The sequence below is a fragment of the Sceloporus undulatus genome, chromosome 4 (genome assembly GCF_019175285.1).
Source record: "Sceloporus undulatus isolate JIND9_A2432 ecotype Alabama chromosome 4, SceUnd_v1.1, whole genome shotgun sequence".
NCBI classification, from domain to species: Eukaryota; Metazoa; Chordata; class Lepidosauria; order Squamata; family Phrynosomatidae; genus Sceloporus; species Sceloporus undulatus.
In genome coordinates, this window is record NC_056525.1 from 87,914,846 (window position 1) to 87,938,920 (window position 24,075).

At 39.2% G+C, this 24,075-nt stretch overlaps 1 protein-coding gene across 8 annotated transcripts in view; it reads left to right on the top strand.

Annotated features, from left to right (window-relative positions):
* NFIA (nuclear factor I A) overlaps positions 1–24,075 on the top strand; it is a 599,011-nt gene that overhangs the window by 315,366 nt on the left and 259,570 nt on the right. The gene's annotated exons all lie outside the window — the stretch shown is intronic.

Genomic DNA, 24,075 nt, shown 5'->3' on the forward strand with positions numbered 1-24,075 from the left:
TTAAAATGTTATCTTCTGTTTCTTCAGGTTGTTGGGACTTAGATTGTATCGCTGTAAGAATTCATCTTGTAAACAAGCTTGAGGATACTTTGCCTGATAGGGTGGTAGAAATGCATTTATGGTAAATAAAAAAGTAAATGTTCCTGTTGAATCTTTGCTCAGAGAGGATTCCCCCCCACCCAAAAATCCCACCAAATTAAGAAACAGCAACAAGGAAACCATCACATAAAAGTCCTATTCCTTATTGAGGACAGTCTAGCATCTGTGATTAAAGGAATCAGGATCAAGGATTTATTTGCAGATTTCAGATTGCAATAACATGGGACCCACTGATGAGACTTACTTCAAGTTTCAGTCTTTTCAATTCTGTTGCGAAGCACAAGAATGTAACTGATACAATACCACCTTCCATCTTTGAGTTTAAAAGCCAATAGGAGCAGAAATTTTTAAAAAGTTAAGAATGTGGCTTCCAGGAAGAGTTGCAAGAGAGGAGTGGTCTGGACAAACAAAGCAAAAGATATGTCAGTGCCCAACAAACGGTTATTTACTTCATTGACTGAAATAGTACTGATGCATACCGACGTATAAGAAAGAAGGAAAAAGGAAAATGAGTGCTGTATTATTTATTGAAGGATTATGTTATTAGTGAAGGGAATACATGCTGAAACAGAATGGAAAAAACACTGGCCTAGCCTTGATTTTCTGAAACACATGGTGAGTTCAGCCACATATATATTTGACAGAACAAGGTATCAGATTATCTGAATTTTTTACATGTTCAGGTAAGTGAAGCTGTCCTATATGTGTATATTTAACAGCTCTTTTGAGACATGAGACATGTTTTCCCTCTGTTTTAAATGATCATGGAGTTAGAAGAGGCAGGATTCATGAGGGAAGACACAATCCCAAGAAGGTAAGCATGCCTTACATTTAAATAGACTCCTGCCTCTATGCAAACAAATGGCATATTATCCCCCCCCCAACACACACATACTCTGCAAACTATAGATCATATAAATATATATGAATGGGTGGGTTATCCAAAAATCTAATGGACTTTCCATGGTGTTAAAATCACATTTCAATGATGAAATAATGAAAATGATCAATAGACCAATTTAAAGTGTTACTGAACTCTTATGACAAAAAGAATGTACAGGGATAGATCAAGGAGAAGGGAAGTCAAACTGAACTGGCCTCTTATCTAATTGGATGGAGTGGCTCTTTGTGTTGCGGCTGGTGGAAAGACCACTGGTGGATGACAGCTGATTGGAGGAGGAGCCACATGGGTCCGATTTGTCCTATATTCCTGCTCTCCCTCTGCTGTGTTCTGATTGAAGGGTTGCTCTTGAGCAACAGTGATAGGACACAAGGAGCCTGATGATGTTATCCTCTCAGTATCCCATATGGATTGTCTCTGATTCCTGTCTTACCTCTGTTGTAGTATGATGATTCAGTGGATTATATGTAGTTTACTGAAAACATTTAGCCAAGTGCCTCAAGTCATATAGGGTTGGGTCTATTTCTAACTTAGGACAAAATACTTGTGCAAAATGAAATGAGAGCTGAATGTCATTGGTGTGTTTTCACTAGCACAATTTGTTGCACACTCTCTGGAAAATGTTTGAAAAAAGAATGTTGTGCTTAGTATGTGTTGCATAAAGCCTTTTGCTGTTGCTTGCAGAACAGCTCTCTAGACATAATTTCTCCCACTTGTGCTTGTTTGGATCCAGAGCATTGATTGCAGTGGACCTAGGTTCATTTCCTCTGTCTTGTACCCAGGAAATACAATGGAAAGGTTGATTTTGGACAATTGCTCATCATTTTCTCCACTCATATAGAGGTTTTAAGCTATTCTGACTTTTGTCTGCCACTTCCATGCATTACTGATCATACTGTTGTGTTCATAGTGCCATGTGAATTGTCAGTAACTTATGTCCCTATGTAGACATGAGAAATGGATCAGTTTTCCAGCCTCTGTTTGCCCTCTTTCCCCCTTTCTCAAATTTAGATTAGCTGTTAACAGGATTATCTTGCTTACAAGTAATTGTGTAAAAATGTCCCCAGAACAAATTGCTATCATTATTGGTACTGCCAGTATGATTCGTCTTCTGTTAACTTCATGATGCTCATTTGCAGAAGAACTATTTGTGGCTGAACTGAAAGGGATTATTATTATTTTTTTCCATAAACAAAGGGTTAAGTTCAAAAAGGGTACCAAAGCTGAGGAGGTGGGACAGATGTTTTAATATGACTCACTTTCTACCTTCCAGAACTGACAAGACTTGCAAATGGATTGGCATTAGTTGTAAACATATTAACTGTGGAGAAGCCGTGTTAGATAAATCAACCATTAAGGAAAAGGGGTGGGAGTCCAGCGGTGGCAACTGTCCAGGTATTTTATGATAAGCACTTGTAGGACTGGGCCAATCAGACCTGATTGTTTGCTGGCAGTGGCTTCTTTGGCCAGTGTTGCAGTAAACACTTTCCCTTGGAAGTTGGTTTTCTGTTGTGTCTGGCAGCTACACTGGGCTGCTTGAACTTTAGCCAGAGGCAAATATTTATACATCAGAGTATGCAGTGTTCAACTGGTCAGGCCTGCAAGTATGGGGGAGGAGAACTGTTTTAAAAAAACCAACACGAAGGAGGATGTGTGTGCTTTTTAATTGCATTCATGACACAGTGAAGTGGAACCACATTTGAGTCTATTTCAGTGTTAACTGTATATTTTGTAGCATAAACTTCACAAATTTGTATAAACATTAGGCACACACAGAGAGAGAGAGAGAGAGAGAGAGAGATTTAAAAGGGGGCATCTTGATGTGAGCTCTGTTCCTTTAATTCCTGTTGGAAAGTTTACAGTTAATATTTTCCCTGGAATGCTGTCAAGCGTTTGACAGAGCCTGAGTGTATGCTGAACTGTGAAACTGAGAAGCAGAGCAAGTTGTGAGAAATCTGTTTCTACTCAAATCTGTAAGGTTTATAAAAACTTCAGCAGAGAGGCAGAAAGAGGGGGAGAAAAATCTGAGACTGGCTCTCGTTTTGCTTCTCATGGAGCGCAGTGAGTCCGCCATTTTAAGAATTCAGCAAAGGGCGAAGCTTTCAGACTCCTTACATGGCGGCTGTATTTACTTCAATTCCGGCCAATCGAACAGTCTGTGCCAAATCATGTGACATGCCACGAATGCACTTACAGTCATTTCCTTGTTTCTAAAAACTTTGTTACCTCTACAGATTACTTTACCTTGTTTTTGATGCCAAATGTTCTTCGCTGAACGTGTCTAGCAGGCTGGCGTTTGTCCACAAAGTTATTTTAGTAGGTAAAAAGTCTCCGAGCACTTGAGCTGTGTGCATTCTTTATGTAAAATGGATTTCCCCTCCTGGCCTCAATCCAAGAGCACAGAACACTCGCTGGGCGAGAAGAGAGCTTCTCTGCAGAGGAACTGGTGGACTGACACACTCTAATTTTTTGGCTCCTGACCAGACAAGTGAGATAGATGCCAGAATTCAACAAAATAACACATTATTGTGTAATAGGAACAGTACTCAAAGTGAGCAAAGCTTGCAGGAACTGAACGCCAGTGGTTCTTTCTTATTTTATAGCAGAAGCTTGAACTGGCACTTTTAAAATGTTATTTCAGAGGAACAAGGGATGAAATATAACTGTGATGTGCAGAATGAATAAAATCATACAGTTTAGAACATAAAGCAGGAGGAAAAGGGAGAGGGAGGGAGGGAGGAAGGAAGGAAGGAAGAGTGGAATTGAAATTACTTTTGTGAAGTTTTTTCTCCTTCTCCAGATTTGCTCTGTGCTGTTCATTTTAACCCCATGCATTCTGCTTCAAAGTGCTAAACGTATATCAAAATATTTCCAGTCAAGCTCTTCTTTGCTTATGTTCTACATTTAATTTAGCAGCAGTGCTAAAAATTAAAATTATATTCTTTCAAAAATAGAGTTGCCGCCATAAAAAGTTAAAATGGGAAACCAAAATAGTTACATTGTTGTATCCTTGATATATTAACTGAAAACATCCCTGACATTAGGCACATTGGACAAGTATATGATATACACAAAATTCTATACACTGGAAGAACATAATAATATACCATAATATATTGACATTGGACTGTGGTTATCCAGGTATAATAGTTACTTTGGCTGTGGACTGGTGGTTTGCAAAAATGGATGGGCTTTTTCCTGATAAGTCAGTACTGCCTCACTGAGAGTATGCTTATATATCTAGAAATAGTAGTGAATTAACACATTGTCATTGAAATCAGTACAGAGCCCCGGAAAACTCTCCTCCCTACTTCCATGGTTATAATTCATTGTTGTGCGCCTTCAAGTCATTTTTGACTTGACTTGAAAGCAGTGATCCCTAAACTGTGTCCTTTAAGAGATTTTGGGCTTCAGCTCCCAGAAGCCTCAGCCATGTTGGACAATATCCTGAGATTTTGAGAGCTGAAGTCCAAAATTCCTTAAAGAGCACAGTCTAAAGCAAACTTATCACAAGGTTTTCTGGGTCTGAGAGTGTGTGTGACTCACCCAAGGTCACCAAGTGGGTTTCCATGGCTGAGTGGGGAATTAAGCTGTGATCTTCAGAGCCCTACTCCAATGCTCACACCACTATATCATGCTGTCTGTATGGTCATAATAGATAGGATTGTACAGAACCACAGTTCACCCTCAGTAACACCCTTTAGCCTGGAAACACACGTCATACCATTTGGGACATGGCATGAATTGACCTTGCTCTGCCCCTGTTTATAGGGAAACTAGAATACACAGTTAGGAACTTCAATGATAGGAATGCTCATGAAAGGACAGAAGACTTACATTTTTGGAATATAACCCTTTTTGCCAGCCAGCTAGTCATGAGACCTTCCCAAGCTATGTGAAACAGCACTTTATAGAAACAGTAGGGATCTAGGTATCACAAGAAACTAGAGAAGGCACACATGTTAATTATTTCTTAAAACCCTAAGCCTAAGAGGCACTCTGCATCAAGACTCCAGATGGAGCCACTAAACTCTATCCTGCAACTGGATGTGCAACAATGAAACATCCTATGCAGGTAAGCCAGTGCTAGGGGCTTCACCAGAGTCTTGCAGATACGACCAGATCCTATACCTTCTCCAGCCCAAATCAGTGGGAAGAAGCTATACTAGTTTAATTGGCCTCTGCTAATCAGTAGCAAAGCAGATGCTCTGCCTTGAAAGAGAAGGTTAGTACTGTATTCTCCAAATCTCCAAGTACAGTACATGTAAGCATCATCCTATAGGCACCTGTATTGCTAAACACCAATCACTATGCTTCAGATGATACTACTGCAAATCACTCACAGCCTGTATCAGTTGTTAGTGCAAGTAGGTTAGTCCCATTTAATCAATGGAACTTGCCTAAGCATTGACTTCCCAAGTTTCCATTGCTTCCTATTGCACCTACTGTTGGGACAAAGAGTTGATCCAGTTTTTAGGCCCAGTACTTTCTTAACAGAACCAGAGGTTTGGCACATTGAGCAGAGCAAGCAGGCATTTGTTGTGAGACCTGGATCCAGTGTTCTATGTGAACAGGAATTTCTGTCTTGTTTAACCTGTCACTTTCCACATTAGGAAAGCAATGATGGACTTATGGAGATCTCCATGAGCCCAGGTCATCCCATCAACAGACCTGCTCATGTCTGGAAAACACAGTGGCAAACTAAAAGTATAGTTACACAGTTGTGGGAGTAGGAGAAAAAGTAATAGGATAGGTTTTGCATTTTTCTGTATCCTGTTGTGTTCTGTCCCACTCACATAACTGTATACCTATGCTTAAAAACTTATGGCTTTGATATCATTTCATCTAAAGCAGTAGACTGCTATTCATAAAAGTTCATGTTAAAATAAAACAGCTAGTCTTAAAGTGACTGCTAGAATTCTCTACCCCTTTTTTAATGCTATAGCAGACTGTCTCTTTGAAAACTGCCATTTTGGAAGATACAGTCTTTGTTCATAGCAATCCCTTTCCTAGCAAGTTTAGTATGTATATACATCTTAGCTTGCAGGCACAATTGTGTTACTCTAATAATTAATCTTCTGTATTGATGCCCTAATAGCCTCTCCCCTTATTTTAAATAGTAAAATAGAACTGTTAAGAGTTTGCAGCTGTCATGGTAGGTAGTACAGTAATGTAAAATACTATATTAATTGTGGCTTGACTTTTCATACTGTTTCTCATTTCCCCTCCTCATTACAAGTTCTACAGTATTCTGGAACTAGAGTCCTTCAGGGATTTCTTAAAGTGAGGTTTTCCAGTTTTAATAGCTGTACACATTTTCCTTCTTAAGGTTAATTTTGGTGTCAGTTTCTGAGAGAGAGCGAGAGAGAAAGTCTGACACCATGATTAAATATAAAATATAGCACAAGGGACAAGGCTAGCTCAAGAAGCATGTGCATCATAGCTACATGATTTTGAGGGCATAATCCTAGCATTACATCTCACAGTTCCCTATTAGTAGTTCCAGAACCAACAACAAGCTGTTTCTCGTCATTATAGGAATAATTTTGAAAACACTATCTTGAGACAGATAGAAATGAATCAAACGTGGGTTGCTTAGATAGGAAGTCATGCCTACAGTATCTGATGCTGTTTTAAAATTGTTTTAATTGAGAATCAAATAAAATGTGACCCTGTCGAAGGGCTTTTACACATATTTGTGGCAGAGTTTTATATGGATAAAGAAAGAAGTGGAGGTTTTAAAACATTTGAAGTATTTATATCCCTCAATTGGGCTGGTTTTATCAAGAAGAAATTGGAACAAAGCAGGGCCAAAGATGAACTTCCATTTCTAACTTTGAATAACAGTGACAACAAAACTGAACATCTTTCTATTCTTGAATAGTAAGGGGCAGGAGTGAGGGTGAGAGAGGACTGCTTCATCTTTATTATTGTCATGTAACCATGGTCTTCTGGAAGATTTTGGCAATGAAAGCTTGGGTGACTTTAAAAGAATGAAGAGAACTTTCTTTTGTCTGTATATGGAAAAAGAGGAAATAAATCCTAAATTTCAGTTTGCATATGATATTTGGTGCATTAAATGTATGTATATTCTGACATGCTTAAGCTTTAAATGGACTCCTCCTCTCTGACATTTTTTAAACAGTCTCAATAAAAGCTATATCTGAGGAATCCCCAAAAGTGATGGTATGTAGAGGTGATGTCTGTTAATAATGTTTAACTGTAGTTTATTCTACTAAATGGTAACTTGTAGATGATTTTAATTTTAATTTTTAATTTTTGGCTGTAGCCAAGTAGTTCATAACAGTTCATAAAGTTTCTCTTTGATCCTGCTAGAATTACAAAAATACCTTATAGGGGAATAGTCTTTAGGCTGTTGCCAGAAAAATCAACAAAGACTAACTAGAATCCACAAAAGCTTATGCCAGAGCCTGGGAAAGATACCTTATGGGATACAATTCCCAGAATAGCCAGTGACTTTTTTGGAATCAGGGAGCTGGAGTTTGAAACAGTGACTTTTCTGATTTCTGAAATATAGCGGTACTGCAGAATCATTAGTTATTGGATAGGTTCATCACTATATAATTCTGATAGTTCTTTAGCCATCTCCCATGTCTGACCCTTCTATCTTCCAGCAATGTCCCTTGATCCTATAATCTGGGTTTGTTATTCCCTTTTATCAGCTTATCTTTTAAACTGCATTGTCTAACTGAAGAATGCTAGCCCACAATCTCTCTCATTGATGGTTATACAACAGCAGCAGCACCTTTAAAAATCCAGGAGGTATAAAGATTTTTAGGAAAAGTCTTTTGAGTTTACAGCTCACTTAGTGAAAATAAAATTTTAAAACAGAAATAACTGTAAGAATAATGAGACTATTTTCTATTTGTTGGAGGTGTGGGATAGGTTTGTATATGTGTTATAACCTTGTAACTTGGAGTGCTGTGATGGAAGGATGAAAGCAGACCTTTTATTATTTCTCCAGTTTTTTTTTAAATAAATGTTAATGTGCCTTGGTAATTTTGTTTTATTTTAAGAATTGAAAATGAGCCCAGGTGCAGTTAAGAATAGCTGATACCAAACAAACAGTAATTCACGTTTAACATACGGGAAGGATAAAGAAATGTCATGTACATAAGCAAAAGACAACTGACATTAACACAGCAGGCAAGGTGATTACATAGCAATCTAGTAACTATATGTGATCATTATTGCTGGTTGGTGGGTTGCTTAAATGAGTACCTGAAGGTTAAGTAATAGCTGTAGGAGGGAGGAAAGAGGAATGTTGGAGAGGGGAAAAGAAAAAGAAAAGAGGGAAGGTGATAGAAAGGTAGACAGCAGGTTAGAAAAGAGAAGTGGATAAGAAACGCTGAATATCAAGGGAGAGAGGTGATTTGTCTGTGTTTTAGTAAGTGATAGTTATGGGCTTTTATTGTATTTGTTGGAGGCTCCTGGGGAATAATAATAGGGTTTTGAGAGGATTCTTTTATTTCTTTAAACCACCTGCTATGAGATAAATGTTTTTATACAATATCAGCTACTCTTTGTTATTTCAGGCCCAGTGGGTCAATGTGACTAAAATAACCAGGTTTCTGTGGCCTGTGTGATAAACAATGGAGTAATGTGATTCACAAGGCTCTGGTGTCCCCAATATATTGATTCACAGTCATATTTTATGAAGAGCAAAATAGGAAGAATGGCCTAGGATATTATCAGTGTCTACAAACTTGGAGGTTCCCAAAATGTACTCAGATCTGCTAATCAAATGGCACTGTTTCTAAGATACAACCTGCACCACAGCTGGATTTTCTAATCTTGTGATTAAAGTTGAGGCAAACAGTTATTACTCCAAAGATATAGCTGTGCTAGTCTGTAAAATCAGTATGTAGAGAGATCTTTCAACATCTTTGAGACTAACTGAAAGAAAGAAGTTGGCAGCATGATCTTTCATAGACATGTCTACCAAATGCATCTGAGTAAGTAAACTTAAGTCTACTCATGCTGCCAACTTTTTTCTTTCAATTGGTCTCAAAGGTTCTACAAGATATCTCTATACAGTTATTACTCCAGTTACTCAAAACCCAGGATTGGAACTGAATAATTCTGAAATAATGGGTAACTGTTTCACACATGCATATTTTATATGGACTAACATCCATTGTAGCATAGTGGCTTCAGTGCTGGAGTAGGAGTCCAGGAAATCAGGGTAATTTGACCACAGAAATGCACTTGATGAGCTTGAGTAAGTCACTCTCAGCCTCAGAGGAAGGCAGTTGCAACCCCTTTTTGAACAAATCTTGCCAGGAAGACCACATGGCAAAGCCACCATAGAGTCCTCATAAATCAGAAGTAACTTGAAGGTACACAACGAAAACAAACAGAGCAAGAATGTAAAATAATATACAAGAGAATTTGCATCCCACTCCCACACAAAGGGATGGGATGTGATGCATAGTTTGTCCATGCCCACAGGGAGACAAGATTTAAAGTTGCCTTGGCAGTTTTGCCGATGCTGAAGATTTTGGGAGCGTGGCCAGAGCCATTTTATGGTCTGCTTCCTCCAGTCTTAACTTAAATTTTGCAGTTGACCCACCCTTCTGCTGCTGTTACAGTATGCTGTTAACTTGGTTGCTTCAGAGCCAGGTAGGACCCCCCCCCCTTTTCAAGGGCTTTTGCACATATACCTCATAGGCTTGGGTGGCATCTAAATAGGTTGATTCGGCATGATTTGAAAGAAATTTTCATTTCAGTGAGCACCTAAGACACCATTTGGGTGGAAAGGAGGTCTACAGAATCATCTCTTTGAGCCTGTGACCTGGGAGGTGGGGAAAGAGATACCTCTTGGGACTGCATGGAGGAAAACCCCGTCTCTTTAATTCTTGGGCATTGGGAGAGGGACTTTCACGTTAGTCTTCCTGATGTGGACCGGCCAACGGATAACCTAGCTTTTGGGTTACCATGGGGGCTCAGGTGCTGCAGAAGTGGTCCCAGCTGCAGCTCCTCCCATCCTTGGCTATTTCCCCACCTGGTTGCAGTTCTGTTAAGAAATTAATAACTAGGCCAATTTAATAAATGTCCCTGTTTGAACCCACTTTCCATTGTCTTGTCTTGTTATTGTTATTCCTGGGGTGGGCGGGCAATAATGTAAACTGGCAATAATGTACTTGTAGCTTTAGTATGACCTTTACATGATAAATATATGTATTTATTTCAGGTTCTCTTAGTGATGCAGAATGAATTAATGAAAATCTTTATGATATCTGTCAAAGGCATAGGTTCAATTTCATATTATGTTACATGAACATAAATAAATGTTTGGGGTGTTTTTAATTAAATATTTGTATAGGTATAATTGAACTGCTTGTTTATTTTCATATGTTACTGGAAACAGTACTCACTGTCTCATTTAAATTAATATCTAATAGGGATGTATCCGCTTGGGTTTTTTTAGGCATACATATAATGGATAGTTCATTTAGGGAATTTATGCACCAAATATGAGTTTGCTATCCACCTCAGCTAATGGCTTTACAACTATTGAGTATAAAACTGTAATATCTACATTCCCCAGCTTGCAGCAGAGTTTCTGAAGTCTGAGATATCTGATGTTAATCTTCTATTTGTTTTGTGGCTTTCCAAAAATTAACTTGAAGCAAAATAAAATGTGATACAAATCCATTCATTTTGTGTACTAGAAAGCAATAGGCTAAATCTATTCTATATAGTAAGCTGTTCAATGCAACTTAAAAAAGTGAACAAGGTTCCTGATATGAGAGGATGAACATTCAAATATATCATCTCTTAATTGTATTTTTGGTCTCAGACTTTCCCACTTTCGTGGTTGTTGTAACTTCATCTTATCGTCTTGAACTGGCTGTAGAATATTTAAAAACATTTTAAATAGGCCTGCAAGTTTTAATCAATGCAGTTAATCAACTGAAGCTTTAATAGCAGATTAAGATTTTGCATCTGATTAATTGGTCCGATTGACAATGAGCAAAGGCTCTGGAATTTAGATCCCTGAAAGGACCTGAAAATGTATAGGGCACTTAAACTCACTGCCTCTTTTTTCCTTGCGCCAAACGTGATACAATAAAAATGTCAGCAAAGAACCTCTTCTAATTCTTCTCCAGAGTTGGCAGAAATATACAGAGGAGAGAATCCTAGCAGACTCCTCTGGAGAATTTACAAACAGAGCAGCTTTTCCAGACTTTTGTTTATCATTAGACTAGGGTTTCTTAATTGAGGTTTTCTTGGAACCATAGAGTTGTGCAAGAAATTGCCAGGGGTTCCAGGAGAGATCATGCTTGACAAACAATAAACATTTTTTGAGCTGTAAATAAAACAATTTTTAGACAGGAATTTCCTGACGACACCTGAAAAATTATTTCAGGTTCTTCCAGAGTAAAAACAAAAGGCTGCTTTAGACAGAGTTTATAGAGGGAAGAACCTCAGTAAAACAGAATTTTTCACCAAAGAAACAATTACAAGTTAAGTTATTAGAATCTGTCTCCTTGGGTGTAAAATTATGGGCAGACAACAAAAAAAATCTTCTTTTTTAATAAGAGAAAAATATTTCTTATATACTTTTGTTTTCTGTTTAGGGAAACTAGTTTAACTTTCCTTCCTGCTGTGGATAACCCAAAATGTCCCAATATACATTGTTTTGACCAGTCTGTTCCAGAACAAGTAAATATGATGGAATTAGAGACAAGCACTTTGAATACAGTACAACCCCTGTATTCTCATGGATTTACCATAAAACGTGAAACCACAGATAATAGTGAATCCATTCTAGACATTTCTAGGTCTTCCAGTGAGACCCTATGATCAGTTTCCAACAGAAGCATATCATAGAATCCCAGTGGAGGACCTAGAAAATGCCTAGAGAGAACATTTTTTTGGACATGGGCAAGTGAAATTGAAGTACTGGTCCCATGGATATAGGAGTTGTACTGTATTTTTTGTCAAGATGACAAAATTGAGGTTGTCATACTTTTGGCCACATATAAGAAGGCATGACTCAGTTGAAAAGACGTTAATGGTTGGAAAAGTGGAGGGCAGTAGAAAGAGAGGAACATTGCATGCCAGATAGATGTCTCAGTCAGGGAGGTCACAGGCATGAATCTACAGGACTTAAGCAGAGCTGTGGAGGATAGGGGAGCTTGGAGATGTGTCATCCACAGGTAGCTATTAGTTGGGGTGACTCAAGGGCAGTTGGAAAATAACAAACAATAAGGACAACAACAACAAATGTATTTTTATGTCACAGTGGGGGAGAAACATCATAATCAGTCCATCCTCATTGATGGAGCCTTCAGGTTTAGGTGTAAATCTGTAAATAGCTGCTTGGTTCCAGAAGTACAAGTACAAATTGGGAAATGTTACATCAATTAAGTAGACCTGTGTTTAAGAGAAATGTATTACTGTGATAATTTCATTGCCTGTGACAGTGTGGTAGTTGCCACTGCTTTGCATATTTCTTTCCTGAGAGGTATTTTTTTTTCCTTATTAAAACAAACTAGGAATTTAATGTAAGTGGCAGAGACATGGTTAAATGCCAAGATACAGAAATTGGTTTGGGAAACCAGTTTTGGAAAGCACTCTCACAGGTCTCTTTTGTTATGAACCTAAGCTTTATTTTCCACTAGTTTTTTGCTGGGACATCCCATAGTGCCTAACAAATATATGGTGTAAGTTGATCAGAGTGACAAAAATGAGCTTGTTTTCCCTTTCTGTTCTGGTGGGCTGGTTGGTGATGGAAGCCTTAGACAGGAAGGGGTAAGTAACCAGCACGTCAGTGGAAGAAGCTTTGTTTTTCTTTACACCCCCCCCCCCCCAATAAGTTGTTGCTTTATCATTAATATAACTGATTTATCTATCCTTAAAGACCAAAACCTGGAAATAATTGGTTGTTTCAGCTTAACTGCTTTTTGATCTTGCTCCACACTGTTTCTTTTGTCTTGCAGAGACCTTCACCTCTGAAGGCAAGCAGGCAGGCAGGCAGCCTTTTAATGAAGGCAATAAAGCATCCAAGGGAATTTTGTTTTGTTTTGGCAGAACTGTCCCTAGCTAGAACATCACTAGGTGCTAGGATGTTCTTGGCTTTGGCCAGCAACAGCTTGGGAACCCAGGTCTGCTTCTGAACCCAGATGGCAATGCGTTGCCATATGTCAGTAGCATATGCCATCCTGCTTTAGAAAAAAAATTAACCACAGACATTCTGCCATCCACACAAACCGATCTTGTGTTGCCATTGTGCAGCAAGAAAGCTCTCCATTGACAGCCTGCTTCATTCTTTATAGACATGATCTTGCTAGAGTAATATAATTGAGAGTATTATTATAGTCACTGCGGCAAAGTTTTTAGCAAGCTTTCCATTTCAAAACCATTGTCAGGCTGCTGTTGACCTTGATGTTGCTGACAGGGGGAAAAGAGTTTATTTTTCATTAGCAAATTTGACAGTGTGGTAGTAATTCTTCTGAGTTCCTGATCAGGAAAGGAATACAGGCTTTTCTTTCCCCCTGTTCTCTTGCATGGCCAGTTGAACTGCTCTTCTTTAAACACACACACACACACACACACACACAGAGCTATAAGGATTGGTTTTTCATCTTCCTCTTAATTACTTGCTTTAGTGAACAGGCTGCAGCAATGCTTAAGATAAATACAAATAGAGCAAGTAAATAAATACAACTTTGCTACCTAAATCAATATTTCCACAGTGGGTATCTTAGCTAAAATAATCAAAATCACCTTCTATAATATTATAGATACAATTTCATGGTTAAATTGCAATAGCCTTTTCAAACAGGGACCTAATTTGGGATTAAGCAAAGGCAGGGAAGACTACTTCGTGTGTACATCTTGCAGTACCTGCCACTGGACAAACATTTAGTTTTCTGAATTGGAAGTGAAACAGTCCTTATGAATATGTTGCAGCACATTTTCTGGACTTACAAATTTAGTTTCAGAAGGTAGAAGCCAAAGCAAGTTACTTTACCACACAAATCTGTTTTTGTGCCCCCCTTGTGCCCGCCCTCACACTTTAAAGGCCTGAGAGTTGTTTTTTGTTTTGTTTTGTTTTGGTTTTTTGCAAACAAGAAAGCCTTCTGGTTATTTCCTGTCTGGAAATAAGGCCCAGCCTGACTATAATCACTCCCAAGAAGCTTTATATAATACTACAATTATCCCTCCATATCCACAGATTCTTTATCCATGGATTCAACCATCCATGATATGAAAATATTCCCAAAATATATGAATTCAAATTGTGTTGATTCTTTACACAGTTTAGAATCCTGGAAGATTAGGGGTTTAAATCAGTTACCACAGTAGGAAAAACTCCCTGCTTTAGAAGCACAGCCCTTAGACCTCATCATGGGATGAAGAATGTTTGCAGAAGTTAGGTCAGAGATGGACTGTCAAAAGACAAACAAATGGGTCCCACAGCAACTCACTCCAGAATAAATGACTTATTGAAAATGATGATAATGCTTGGCAAAATGGAAAACAGGGAAGACCACATTGCAGTTGGCTCGATTCAGTCAAGGAGACCATGGCCTTTAGACTTGAGCTGTTGACAACAAGGGCTCCTGGATTTGCTGATTTGACAGCAAATAATACACATGCAAGCATGCATACATTGGTAGGGCTGAGGAGATCATCCGTGCACTTCCCCTTAAATAACAGTAATCATGGAGCAAGGAACAACACCCAAATAGTGCTAAAGAGTTCAATGCTAATACTCCCTACTTTTATTGTGCTTGCTGGTATTATGATATTTGAGCAGACCTAATAATAAAACAGGCCACAATTCTGTATGCTTAATACAGTTGTATAAAAGATTCATGTCCTTACTCCAATACAGAATAACCTTTCTCTTAACCTGCACTTTTAGAGAGGTCTATTGGGTTTCTGTGGCTGGAATCCTGGCTCCACTGAAATCAATGGATGTGCTCCCATCATCTTTAGTACAGGCAGTATTTTATCATTTAGCACATAGCTTGAGGTGTGAAAGAAAAACTACAGGCAGCTTCAAGCAAATAAGGAAGTGGATCAAAAACAGTCATCTCCTTTATTCACTCTACACAAACACACATACAACAAATGAAACCATTAGATTAATGTTAATTTCAATAATGAATTTTTTTAAGGTCCACAATAAAAATTGGCAGGCTTGTAATTCTGATTCTCAGAGAGTGATGATATACTTTCTGGCACTGGGGGCTGCTAGGTGAATCTAGAGTGCTTCCATTAAAAACCAGTGGTGATACAAAGCCTTTTATATGAATTATATTCTACAGCTAATGTTTGAATGTCAAAAATGGGCATGGCCTCATTGGCTACCCAGAGAAATCAGACCTGACACAACATTATTTTATTTGCATTGGTATTGATCTGACCTGCAATATTAAAAACCTTGTCACAGATGACCAATGATATCCAATGAGCTGCACTGTAGAACAGCTATTAATAACAAACAGGAAGAAAATAAATAAATAGATAACTCTTAGTGTGAACCCCATTAAACTTCTGCTTAGAAAGTTCACTATGCTCTGGCATTTCTGCCATATAAAGTTTTCTTAAACCTTTGGGGAAAATATTTAAAGTGAGAATAAGAAATTAAGGAACAGTTCATTCTATTGTTTCTGGGATTATTTTCACAAGAACATTGGAAGCTGCCTTATACTGAGTCAGATGAGTATTATATGGACACTGACCAAAGCTTGAAAAATTTACCCTTTTAAATACTAAGTGCTAAATCTGCTGGTTAGCAAGGTCAGTGGTAAAGTAGTTTCTTGTTCTTTGAGATCTTACTTTATCATGGTACGTCAAGCAAAAAGGCTGGCCATGTTTGCGGGGGATTCTGGGACTTTGCTAGCCCCAGAAAGGGATGTATCAATTCTTTAACCATGTGCAAGTATTTGGAGATGGCTACTGGGATTTTTCATCCTATTCTTTCTTTTTGTTCAAACACTAGGGCTCATTCACATTACAAAAAAAATCGGTTTTGAAACCGATTCAATCACGTGAAGTTCCTACTCACCCCGAATCTCACACAAGCGAATACGGGGCTTGCACACCCGTTCCGTGGTAAATGGCCCCTAGCGCGGGTCTTTTGAAATTGGCGCAAATACCGTTTCTTTTTAAAAACACCGGGTCCTGGGAATGAGAACTTTGGCCTCGATCACGATCGAGGCAAATTGAGCGAGGGATTTAGGCCAGAGGGTGGGCAAAGGGCAAGGCATTTCCTCCCCTCATCGGAGGGGAGGGGGAGGAGGAAAGAGCCCTGGGCAGAAGGGAGCAAGGGAAGGCATTCTTTAGGAGCCTCTTTTCCCTGCATCCCCTGCCCAAAGCCCTCTGTCGCTGGGCATTCCTTCCCTTGCAGGAGGAAAAAATCAGGTCATGAACGGAGCTCATGTCAGGCAAACCCCCCCCCTTTTCAAATGCAAACAATTTCTATTCCAGAATGTATATTTCATTTTTATCCATTTTTTTGAGCGCACATGCGCATGGTTTCTATTCCAGAATGTATGTTTAATTTTTATCCATTTTTTTTAGCGCACATGCGCATGGTTTCTATTCCAGAGGCAGATGGAGCCAGGCTTGCACTTGCTTTCTGCAGAGAGAGAAGCTACAAATGTTGCAAACAATCAATGTTACATTTTTACCAATTTTTTTTGAGCAAATATGTGAATGATTTGTCTTCTTGAGCAGATACAGCAAGGGAAGCAAAGGGAAAGCTAATGTTGCTTTTAAAAGCAAAAAAAAAAAAAAAAAGCATGGCAATCCCATCCTCTGCCTGGGACAGGGGCAGATCTGACCCAAAAGCCCACAGGTTTATTAAAAAAGAGAGAGAGAGAGAGAGGCATCTCTCTCCCTGCTTCAGCCGCTGAAACCCCTGTGCCTGGCTCTTTAAAAAGGGAGGACACTTCCCCCGATGCCCTGCAAACGTCACCATGACGATAGCTTGATTGGCAGCGGCCAATCTACAGAATGCATTCGATTTCTGTCAAAATGCATTCGATTTCAATTTGTAGTGGGCACTTGCTAACGGAGCGATTCGGGGGAGGGGCATCCGGATCATCCCAGTTCCCTCCATGTCTTTTACCCCAGTATGAATGAGTTTTATGCAGACTGCAGATCCTTTTGGATGTTCCTCCAGTTTTGGAAAAAAAAAACCCACCATGTGGCACAGTGGTCCTAGACCACCACTGAAGAAACACAGGCTCTTTAGCGAGCATAGAACCAAGTGATTTTTTTACTCTAGACAAAGACTTCAGCAACCCAGCATTCAATATGATTACCAGAAATTCATTGATGGAAAACTACACTCAACGTTGTAGCATAAATCCATCATGATACGTTCAGCTGGAAGCTCAAATTCTTATGTTTCACTTGAAACATGTTTCATTATGGCTCAGGGAAGTATTTCCCAAGCCTGCCTGGCTTGGCAACTGATGAACTTTTGGTAAATTTAGCTGAGCAGTACTATTTGTGTGCATATTTGTACCTCTACCTTTGCTCCGTACACTTTGTCCTATGTGCTCTTCCCTTCCCCATTTTTTTTAAATTTTGCTGTTATGAGGTAATTTATAAATGCAACATTTTTGACCTGTAATCTGTATAATTTCTTTTGTATAGCTACCTTTTAAAAATGTTCTTGCTGACTAATACTTTGTTTTTTCTGTTGATAGTCTAGTAATGTAATTATTTTCAGTTTCTAGTATTCCTTTGATTGTGTATCTAATCGACACACTTATATAAAAGTTACATAAAAGTTTTTTCCCCTGTGCCCTGCATCTAGTATACTTGTGCGCTCAGTCAGTATTTCCTTGAAGAAGAAAGATCATTAGGCTTATCTGGAAAATGTTACTACATAGATTTTAGTACTGGAAGATTTCTCTGGAAAGGATGCAAAGGAAGGGTCTTCTGCTTTCTTGCACTTCAGCCAACCATTCCTTTTCAGCTTAATGGGAGACCATCTTCACTTCGAGATAACTTTCAGGCCTGATGGAATGCAATGCCCTCTATGGCAGGGAGACAAGGGCAGAGCAGTAATTCACAGATAGCATCCAGTATATAACCTGAAGGGGTTAAATTCTAAAAGCCAGGCAGGGAACAGATACCCTATTATTTGCTTAACAAGGTTTTGTGTGTGTGCATATTTCTTTCACAGTGTGTTCCGAGTTCACTGCAAATAATTCTTTCAGCTGCTTCCTAGACATCCTGTCACGCAAATGGATAAAACAATATGGCTAGCTCCTGGGGACACCCCCCCCCCATGCAATAAATTATATAGTAAAGTTATATATGCTATCCTTCAGATCTGTGGCCTGGTCCAGCACTGTGCTAATTGTAAAATAATCTCTATAGGCTTTAAAAGGTAGAAGGTAGGGGAAGGCTGCATTATTTTATGCTGAATAGCAGCTGCATATCTTGAAGTGGTTAATCCTCAGGCCAGTCTATAAAAATCACATATGTAGCTAACCATAATGGCTTTAAAAAAAAGCCAGTCATCACATATTCTTAAATGGGATACCTTAAGTGGGTTCAGTATGGTACATGAACATTCACTGACTGCAAAATGAAGGTTGTAGAATAAACCTCCTGACTGAGATCCTGCATCATCAGACATAGCTATGATGAGGGAGGACCATCCCTGTAGTTACTTTGGTGAATACTACTTCTCAAAAACCTACTTCTTAAAACAGGCAGTACCCGAGCTGAAGAATTTATGAGGCATTGTAGGTTGGAGCACTGGGAAATGATAACTTCAGTGCTCTCCCACTTGGGGGTACATTGAAACAGAAAGCTGGGGAGACTTCCTAGAGGTCCTGCCATAGCTGCTTGTCTAAACGCATCCCATGACCAGGAGAGCACTACAGGCCTCATTTCCCAGGACCTTATCTGCAGCAGCTCAGAAACTTGTTAGTTGGGCTGTTGTGTGGCTTAAGAGGTAGGGTTTTTTGGGGGGAGGGGGTCATGTTTAGTTGTTGCCTAGGACACTCTGTGTGAGTTATAACTTAAGGAAATGAAAAATATGGCTATAAATCAAGGATTTATTTAGGAAAAGAACATTTTTGGGTGAGGGAGACAAATTTCCCATTTGAATCCTCTGTGGGATATCGCCACTTCTTCAGACATCATCCAGTGCCTGGCAAAGGTATTGGCTGGAGACCTAGCCAATACTTTGGTCAAGGAGGTGACTTTGTTGTGTGGGGGTTTTCACCACAAAGGCAAGGGAAGTGGCTAGGTCCTGAGGTTCTTCACATGCCGTTTCTATGAGAAGAAACTGAAATAAGAAAAAAAAAGTTAAACTGTGTTTCAGTTGATCTCCTGACCTTCTATTTTAGGAGGAGGAAGAACTTCAGTGAGGGGCATCTTCCAAAAGCCTGTAGAAAGAATTTCCTCTTGTGTCCTACTATGTGGGAGATTCTGAGCTGAAGCCCAAGCCCAGTTTTTTAGCAGTCAGTATTTAGCACCATTAACAACCTAAGAAATGCAGACAACACAGTACTACTAGCAGAAACAAAGATCTGGAACAATTACTAAACAAGTTCAAGGAAGAAAGTGCCAAGGCTGGATTAATGCTGGGCATCAAAGAAGCACAAATAATGATCATGGAAAATCTATAAGAATTTACCCTAGACAATGAGAAAATTGAACTTGTGAAAGAGTTCCTATACCTTGGTTCAACAATTGACCAGAGGAAAGACTAGGCTTGGGAAGGGCATCTATGTATGGGTGTGAGAGCCAGATAGTGGGGAGGGGGAACTGATAGGAAGAAAATCAACTCATTTGAGATGTGGTGCTAGAGAAAAGTACTGAGAATACCATGGACATCCAAGAAGATAAATGGGTTCTAGAACTGATGAAGCATGAACTCTCTGGAAGCCAAGATGACTAAGTTAAGGCTATTGTACTTTGGCCATATCATGAGGGAGGGAAATGAATCATTAGTAAAGACAATTATGCTAGGAAAGGTGGAAGGCAGTAAAAGGAAAAGAAGACCACATGCCAGATGGCTAGACTCAGTCAGGAAGGACATGGGCCTATGCCTGCAGGACTTGAGCTTGAGGTTGAAGACAGGAGGTCTTAGGAGTTTATCACACAGGGGAAATCTCATGCAAAAACAAGATTTAAAAGATGGAAAAAAACAGCAAAAGTAGGTTGATTTTCATACACGTCATTGTTAAACTTGTGTAAACCCGAATGGAAAGTAAATATAAGCTGCTCCTTTTTACTTTCGGGATTTTCTGAAAGCAAAAAGGAGCGGCTTTTGTCTACTTTTCCTCCACTTTTTGTTTGGGTTAACATTAGTTTAACAGTGACGTCATGTCTTTTGCGGGTTTTTTCCAATTTAAACCCCTGTTTTTGCACAGTTTTTCCCCATGTGATAAAGTCCTTAAACAGATCTCATCCACAGGGTTGCCATGAGTCAAAGTTGATTCAGCAGCAGTTAACAACAACAATTAGCACCACATTGAAGAACCTTCATTTTCTTGAATTGACTCAGTACTGCTTCTTCACCCTGCAGTTGCACATATAGGCAGCAGAACAGTCCACAGGTATTCTGGGATCAGGCAAGACAAATACACATAAGCCTCCCTTGTTTTCAGTTACCACAAGCAGAATTATTGCTGTCTATCTTTAACTGTCAGATAGGGCTGTCAGATACAAGGGGTGGTTTGATTTGACCTTATATGAACTGTCAGTCTATACTGTACAAACAGCAACATTACTGTATGTGGTTTTGGTCTGGGAAGTGTTCACACTGCCAACAGCAAGTTTTATCTGTTCTCATAATGGCTCATTCTGCCCTTTGTCCTCTGTACATCTGTGACTCTTCCAAGACAATTGACAAAGTGTTGTTAAGAACAGATGTTAAGAAATTGTTCATCTGTTATCTGTAAAGCCCACTAGTCAGTGACTTGTAATCGCATAATGCTTTTAAGAGTGTTTCATCTATGGGTTTGAACTATTTTCTGGGAACTACACATAATTTGAGACAATGAGCCTTGTTTGACTGATGAATGGTTAGCCTTTGTACAAAACGTATTTTAAAAAATAGATATGGCAAAGAATCAAGAACACTGTCATTTCTTCAACATTCCTGAAAATAAATGCTATGCTAACAGAGTGGAAAAAAAGAGGAGGAAAAGATAAATTGGTAGTTGAAGTTTCAGAGTACTAGTGGGAATAAGGAAGCAGCACCAAAGAAACAGCCTTGTTGCTTTTAGACTTAAGAAGACTTTGGTTTTCTTGTCCCAGGCTTGGAAATATTGTTGTTATTGTTGTGTGCCTTCAAGTCATTTGTGACATTTGGCGACCCTAGGGAAACCCCATCATAAAGTTGTTTGGGGCTGAGAGTATGTGACTCACCCAAGGCCACCCAGTGGATTTCCTTGGCCGAGCAGAGTATAGAGAAATCATAGTTATGCCTAATACACTCCAAGCAATGAAAAATTAACATATATTCTAAAGGTTGTAAAGATTGCCTTAGCATGCAGATGTGCACTGGTACACAGGTTTGCACACAGATCTGTAAGTATTTCAGGTATTTCTCTACTGAGCTGTGACAGTTTCTCTTAAATGTGCGTGATAGTGGGATGCCACAAATCACAAAATCCATTTAAAAATGATGTTTCTTCCCATCTTTTTCACCTACTGAAAATTTGTTTGGCAGTTATTTCACAACTTTATAACTTTAATTAAATAAAAGTGTTTGTCCATCCAGTCCTAATATCCCATTTCATGTTACACCTGGTATTTAGCCTGACGGTGGAAATATTGAAGTGATCCATTTTCAGTCATGCATCTCTAGCTTCCAGCAAAAGCTGAGCTGCATTCTTGAAATAGTTTGGCTAGTTGTTATTTATAGTTCTTTCCCACCATTATGATTTTTACCACTTCATGACTAAACCAGAGAACCTGGAAATGTTTACTTTTGTTTGACTACAACTCCCAGAATTCCCCTTGTTGGCTGAGGGCTGCTGTGAGTTGAATTCTTTTAAAAATAGCATTTATGGAATGCATCTGTGTACCACACTGCCTTTCTTTTGATTTCATATGTAGTTTGTTACTCCCTTTTATTTTGGAAAGCCACCAAAAACAAAACAAAACAAAACCAGAGAGAGAGGGGGGGGGGAGTTTTTTGCTTGCTGAGCAGAAAGCTGCAAAACTCACTTTTCAGTACAGTCAGACAGAGTGGCTGACCTAATATCCTCTGCCTGCCAGTAGCCTCAAGGGACTGTTCTATCAGGCCAGGAATGCCAGGGCAGTGGGATCTTCCTCCTGGCCTAAACGTCTTGTGCTCTCTAGCCAGAGAGACAGTGGCTGAGTGCCACCGGGATTTCCCTTTTACTTGGAACAGCAGAGTAGGAAGCCACAGCTCATAAAAGAACTGAAACTCAACAGATAAGCAGCAGCTACTCTTACAGGCAAGGCACAGCCAATTGAGTACTGATATATTTTTGTATTAGTGGAAACAATCTAAGTTATCTAGTTCTCATCCTTATTGAAGGAAACTAACATCACTTCGTTACAGAAATTCTAATTAGTTTGTTGCATATTTTTGGTACATATGTTTCTCACCTAGTCTGCACCTGCACTGCAGAAATGATGCAGTTTGACAACACTTTAAGTTTAGCTGTTGGTAACTGCTCCTGAGTCAATCTCGACTCATGGTTACTGTATGGATGAGACATTTCCAAGACCCTCTGTCCTCCACTGCTCTGCTTAATGCCTGCAACCCCATACCCGTGACCTCCATAATAGAGTCCACCCATCTAGCACGTTGCCTTCCTCTCTTCCTACTGCTCTCCACCTTTCCCAGCATTATTGACTTTTCCAATGAATCCTTCCTTCTCATGATTTGACCGAAATACGACAGCCTTGGTTTAGTCATTTTGGCTTCCAGGAGGTTTCTGGCTTGATCTGCTCTATGATTCATTTGTTTGTCTTTTGTCCATGGAATCCTTAGCACTCTTCTCCAGCATCACATTTCAAATGAATGGATTTTCTTCCTTAAATATCAAGCGCTCACATCCACACATGGTAATAGGGAATACAATGGCTTGTATGATTCTAACTTTTGTGCTCAGTTGTATGTCTTTACATTTTAGAATCTTTTCTAATTCTTTCATAGCCACCCTCCCCGTTCTTAATCTTCTTCTGATTTCTTGACTGCAGTTCCCATTTCGATCAATGTTTGATCGCAGGTATGGGAATTCTTTTACTATTTCTATTTCTTCATTGTCTAGGTGGAAATTGTGAAGATCTTCAGTGGGCATTATTTTTGTTTTCTTTATTTTCAACATTAAGCCTGCCTTTGCACTTTCGTCTTCGATCTTCCTTAGTAGGTGTTCCAGGTCTGTGAGATTTTCTACTAGTATTATGGTGTCATCTGCATATCTTAGATTGTTGATATATCTTCCTCCTATTTTCACTCCTCCTTCTTCTATGTCCAAGTCTGCTTTTCTTATAATATGTTCTGCATACAAGTTGAACAGATAGGGTGAAAGGATGCAGCCTTGTCTAACCCCTTTGCTAATTGGGAACCATTCTGTTTCTCCGTGTTCTGTTCTGACAGTAGCCTCTTATCCTGAGTGTTGGTACTCCATGTCTTTAAGGGCATTTCATAGCTTTTCATGATCAAAGGCATTGGTTTAGTCTAATATTCTTTTGGGATTCCCTGGTGAGCTCCATTAGCCATCTTATATTTGCAATGTAGTCCTTAGTGCCTCTACCTTTCCTGAATTCCACATAGTTTACTGAATGGATTTGAGCATGATTTTGCTTGCATGGGAGATCAGTACTATTGCCCTATAGCTGCTGCAGTTTAAGTAGCATAGTTGCTGCACTTACCACAGCTTAATGTTATGGAATTCTGGGATTGTAGTTCATTGTGGCACCTGCTCTCTGGCAGAAAAGAGTAAATATCTCACAAAACTACCAACCTAGGAATTCCATAGCATTGAGCCATGGTAGTTATCAGAATCCATTATTTCTGCAGTGCTGATGGATCCCCAGCCTGTGCATTCCTTTATGTTACTTATCTTGTTCATTCT